Genomic DNA, 6,313 nt, shown 5'->3' on the forward strand with positions numbered 1-6,313 from the left:
TTCTGGGGGATCCTGTGAAAGTAAAATGATGGTTAAATTTCAAGATCAATGTCTTTTAAAATTGCAAATAGTCTCTGAGTATTTTGTGGAGGTCTGGCCAGAATGTTGTACAAGATGTGCACCATTTCAGCTAACCAAGTTGGGATCGTCTTGTGCAGCTGGTATCCAAAACAAGTCTTGTAGTAGCGCTATCAGTATCATGATGTCATATCAACCAGGTAGAGTTGTTGTTGTGGGGCCCCATCTTCTTCCTGGAAACTTCAAATGTCACTTCAGGAAAAACTCATTGTTCATTGTGAAAAACTTAAACATTAATCATATAGACATATATAGACATACATATATATATATATATATTCAATGAAAGGCATGATAGATATATTCAATGAAAAGTATGATAGATATGAAGAAAAGCAAAGATGTTTTCTAAACTCATATTTCTTTCTGTCCCATATCATGGCTCTTGACATGAGACAGAAACTCCAGAAACTCTGGGTTTTTCTCTTACTAACAGGCTTGGAATTGGAGAGGGACTGAGCCAGAGTCCAACTTCAAAACCGGCTCTATATATTTATAAAGAAATGTTTAATAAGACATATATATATATATTAATACTTACAAAATGTGTCCATCCATCAGTAATTAAATATTCAGGGTCCCTCAATTTCTTTGAAGATGAGTATTTTCCTGTGGAGATAAGAAAAGAACCCTGCCTCCAACCTATCTGTATTTCTTACCATCAGTATGTTCGCCATCCTTATGAAAAAATTGTTATTTATCTTTTCCAAGTGGCTTCTCTTCTTCAAACCGAACCTTTATTAATTTTGATGGGTATCCACAATTTTTCCTCACCTGTGGAGATAAGAGCAAAACCCCTTCCCCAACGTAGCACATCTCCTGGCTTCCATTGTGAGGTCAGCACATCCTTGAAATAAACTGATTGATTTAGTTCAGTAGACTTTTCCATTATCCAATGTCTTTCTGCAGCCGTTGTTCCCTTCTCATTAGCGTTGAGAAAATTCAAAGTTAACAAAGCATTATGTAACCTATTTCTGGGGGTGTTTTCCACCCCTTTCTGTTTGTTCAACATACCTTTATAGTTCGATTTGATCTTTCTATGACTGCTTGACCTGTAGGATTATATGGTATACCTGTAACATGATTGATATTGTAATAATCAAAAACCGTTTCATTTTCCTAGAGACATAAGCAGGACCATTATCTGTCTTTATTTGTGTAGGTATACCCATGATAGCCATGACTTCTAATAAATGAGTGATTACTGAATCAGCTTTTTCTGAACTTAAAGCAGTTGCCCACTGAAAGCCTGAATAAGTGTCAATGGTGTGATGAACATATTTTAATTTGCCAAATTCTGCAAAGTGGAACACATCCATCTGCCAGATTTCATTCCTATGGGTGCCCTTTGGATTAGCCTCTGCAGGCAGTGGTGTTTGGTTATAGAAAGAGCAAGTAGGGCATTTCTTCACAATCTCCTTAGCTTGTTGTCATGTAATAGAAAACTCTTTCTTCAAACTTTTGCTATTAACATGATGTTTTTTATGAAATTCAGAGGCTTGTAGCACACTGCCAATCAATAATTGATCAATTTCTGCATTACCTTGTGCTAGAGGACCAGGCAGACCCATATGGGATCGGATGTGTGTTATGTACATAGGGCAAAGCCTGTTCCTGATCAAATCTTGAACCTGGAGAAACAATGAGGTTAGTTCAGTATCATCAGGTATAAATTCAGCAGTTTCAATATGTAAAATAACTCTTTCTGCGTATTGTGAATCTGTAACGATATTAATAGGTTCTTTAAAATCCCTTAGCACCATAAGAATGGCATATAATTCCGCCTTCTAGACAGAATTTTACGGACTTTGTTCCACCTTACCCAAGTCTTCTGATTTGTAACCTGCCTTCCCTGATTTATTGGCATCAGTATAGAATGTACGGGCTCCAGTTATTGGAGCATCACGGGCGATTTGAGGAAGAATCCAAGAAATTCTCTTTATGAAGTTAAGCCTCTTGCTTTTTGTATAGTTGTTATTAATGTCTCCCAAAAAATTAGCACAAGCTCTTTGCCATGGTTCATTATCTTCCCATAATTTCTTTAGTTCATCAGCAGTGAAAGGCACTATAATTTCTGCTGGGTCTATGCCTGCTAGTTGATGAAGCCTCAGCTTGCCTTTTATAATTAACTCAGAGACTTTTTCCACATAAGTTTTCAGTTTCTTACTTGGTTTATGTGGTAAAAAGATCCATTCCAAAATAATATCATCTCTCTGCATTAAAATTCCTGTAGGAGAAATTTTTGATGGTAGTATGACAAGAATACAATCGAGCTCTGGATTCACCCTGTCCACATGTGCCTGTTGTAATTTTTCCTCAATCATTGTCAGTTCCTTTTCTGCTTCAGCTGTTAATTCTCTGGGACTGTTTAAATCTTTATCACCATCCAAGGTTTTGTTCAAATGAATTATTAGATCAGGTATTATTCCAATAGCTGGTCGTAGACTGGAAATGGCTCCTAACAGTCTTTGGAAGTCATTAAGAGTCTGTAGGCAATCTCTCCTAATTTGGGCTTTTTGTGTCTTAATTTTTTGCAAACCTATTTTATAACCTAAATAATTAACAGAATCTCCCTTCTGAATCTTTTCAGGAGTGATTTGCAATCCCCATTTAGGTAAAAGTATCTTTATTTCTTCAAACAGTCTGTTCAAGGTATCCATGTTTGAATAGGATAACAAAATGTCGTCCATGTAATGATATACTATAGATTTGGGAAATTTCTTGCGTATTATTTGCAATGGTTGGTTCACAAAATATTGGCACAGGGAGGGGCTATTTAACATACTCTGGGGGAGGACGGTCCAGTGGTACCTCCTCGAAGGTTGAGAATTGTTATAAGTAGGCACTGTGAAGGCAAATTTTTCTCTATCTTCTTTTTGCAAAGGTATAGTGAAAAAACAATCCTTTAAATCAATAACTATGAGAGGCCAATCTTTTGGTAATAAAGAGGGTAAAGGAATTCCAGATTGCAGAGGGCCCATAGGTTGAATAACCTTGTTGATGGCCCTGAGATCTGTCACCATTCTCCATTTACCTGATTTTTTCTTAACCACAAATACAGGAGAATTCCAAGGGCTGGTAGATTCTTCTATATGTCCAGCATCTAATTGTTCTTGTACCAGCTGTTCTAAAGCCTGTAACTTTTCCTCAGCTAAAGGCCATTGCTTTGTCCATATTGGTTTCTCAGTCAACCATTTTAGAGGCAAGGCTGTTGGTATCTCTGAAGGGACATCAATTGCTTGTTCTTGTACAGCCCGAATGGCCGGTTTTCTCCGTTTGTAATATCTTTTAATATTTTTCTCAGAAATATAGGCTCTAGAAGTAGCAGGAATGTTAATTTCGGTATTCCATTGTTGTAATAGGTCACGACCCCATAAATTCATTGCGATATTGGCTACATATGGCTTTAATTTTCCTATTTGTCCCTCTGGCCCTATACATTCAACCCATCTTCTGCTCTGCCTTACTCGAGATAGGGTTCCAATTCCCAGGAGCTGAACATTTACATTCTGAAGAGGCCAATACGGATGCCAAGATTCTGGGGTAATGATACTTACATCAGCACCAGTAATAAAAATGCCATTTACACACACTCTCAGTTTAGGTCTTTGATCATTTATAGAAGTTTGCCAAAACACACGTAACTTATCTTTCTGATCATTATTGCTTGTAACAGTAGGCATGGGGCTTCCTAATTGTCCTGATGAGGCACGTTCTCTGCAGAAACTGGAAATGACTGAACCATGTTTGCCATGGGGGCCTGTGAGGCCCCCCTCTCACGTTTCCCGAATGTATCAGGTTGTCTTGTCTATCTCTTGTAGACCTGCATTCATTCGTCCAATGTCTGCCTTTTCCACATCTTCTACATAAACCTGAAGGCTGAGTCCTCCTATTTCTGTTATTTCTAGAAGATGCATTATTATTATTTCTGAAAGATGCGTTATTATTATTATTATTTCTGAAAATCCGTTGTCTACAATTCCTTTTCATATGACCCATTTTGCCACAATTAAAACATTTGGTATTCTGGTGTCTCCTTTTACCATTGGAAATTGCTTCTTCTACCCATGATTCAGTGCCATAATCAAATGTATCAACATTGAGTGTATACAAGACCCATTCTTCCAAAGGTGCTGATCTGAGCTTTAAAGGCCCCAAAATCCTTTTGCATTCCATATTTGCATTTTCATAAGCCAAAGACTCAATCATTATACATCTTGCTTCTGGGTCAGATATCCCTATTTGTACAGCCTTAGTTAATCTTTGTAAAAAGTCACTAAAGGGTTCTCTCTGACCCTGTTTAACTCTGACAAATGATTCCATTCTCTGTCCTGAGTCTTGTGCCCTGTCCCAAGCCCTTAAGGCTGCTGTAGTACACATGGATAGTGTGTTTTCATCCAAATTAGCTTGTTCCTGGGGGTCGGAAAAGAGCCCTTCACCTAGAATTTTATCTAGGGAAATGTCAATTCCCTTCGCTTTTTCCTGCTGTTCTAAGAGTCTAGCCTCTTGCCTGAATAAGCATTTCCATTTCAATTGTGGTCCACTCTCAAGTACCGCAGAGCTCAGCTGGAGCCAGTCCGAGGGGGTTGCTCTGCTTGTCGTGGCCCAAGATCTTAGCATCTCTTTAACAAAAGAGGCTTGCATTCCAAAAGTCATGACAGCCTGTTTAATTTCCTTGAGGTCATTCATATGGACAGGCTCCCATGTATCCTCCTTGATGACCCTAGGGTTTCTGGAACCAATCACCTTCTCTGTTGTTATTACTGGAAAGGCAGGTAGAGCTGTAGGTAGAGCTTTGTGGAAATTGTCCCGGAGAGATTTACCCACAGATGTAGTTAAAATTTGCCTTTCTACCCTTTGCTCTTCTTCATCAGAATTTAGAAATTCCTCGATCTTTTCAATTCTATTCACCATTGCCTTCTGCAATGTCTGAATCTCCTGTCCAGAATTATGTTCCAAAGCCTTCATTGAGGATTCTAAAGTATGAAGTTTGTCCGTTAGAGATAACATCTCATCTTTGGACATAATTTTTATGGCATAAACCGTGCCTTCTTGTATTGACAATCTTTCCGTCAATCTGTCATAAGCTTTAGACAAAATCCGATTGTCACATTCAGCAGTTTTGATTCTCTCAGTTAATGTTTCATTTCCTACAGAAAGGGACTGAATCTTATGGTCCAAATCAGCTGTTCCCTCTTCCATAGTAATGAATTTCTCCTTAATATCAGCCACTAATGTTTCAGTTCCTACAGAAAGGGACTGAAGCTTACAATCCAGATCAGCTGTTCCTTCTTCCATAGTAATGAATTTCTCCTTAACATCAGCCTGGAGAACTTCAAACTGATTCTTGAGAAGATTGTTATCAGCCTGGAGAACTTCAAACTGATTCTTGAGAAGATTGTTGTCATTCTCAATTGTTTTTAAGCGTTCAATCTCTGCTTTAAGAATCCTGGATTCGTCTCGTAAAGACTTTATCATATTTCTATTATCAAACCATTTGGTGCCAATGAAAACTACGAATCCCAGAAGGATCCATAGATGTGGGGTGATAGACACCTCTTGTAAAATCTCCCACATGGTACAATTAAAAAAAACTTAAATTCTTGAACAGTAATGTGTTCAGACATTTTATTTATAAAAGAAAAATTTTTTACCTGCAATGATCGGTTCCTGCCAGTGGTGGTCTCTGTGTTTTTGGAGCCTGTCCTAGAACTAGCTCTTGTAGACCAGGCTGGCCTTGAACTCACAGAGATCCGCCTGTCTCTGCCTCCCAAGTGCTGGGATTAAAGGTGTGCACTACCACTGCCTGGCTGGCCTCAAACTCACAGAGATCCGCCTGCCTCTGCTTCCCAAGTGCTGGTATCAAAAGCGTGCGCCACCAATGCCTGGCCAAGTCACTTTGTATCAGACCAAATCTGCCGCTGTGGCAACTTTTGTTGCAAAACCACAGGTACTTGAGCTTCTGCTAATTCAGGCAGTGGGGTTCCGCTGCAAAACTTAGCCAAGGCAGGCAGAATGGGCCTGTGTGGCCGAGTATGTCTCAGACTCGGCACTGGGGCCGGAGTCACGAACTGAAAAACAGCACCCGGGAGGGTGCTGTGTTAGCTATCGGGCTACCCCCTTGAGTCGGGGGCAAAATAGCCCGAAGTTGGACGCCAAAATGTAGCAGCGTAAATGAATGCAGACAGATTGTAAAAATATATATATAGTTTTGATATAGAAATAGACTTACAGA

This window comes from Microtus pennsylvanicus, chromosome 5 (genome assembly GCF_037038515.1).
Source record: "Microtus pennsylvanicus isolate mMicPen1 chromosome 5, mMicPen1.hap1, whole genome shotgun sequence".
Lineage (NCBI taxonomy): Eukaryota > Metazoa > Chordata > Mammalia > Rodentia > Cricetidae > Microtus > Microtus pennsylvanicus.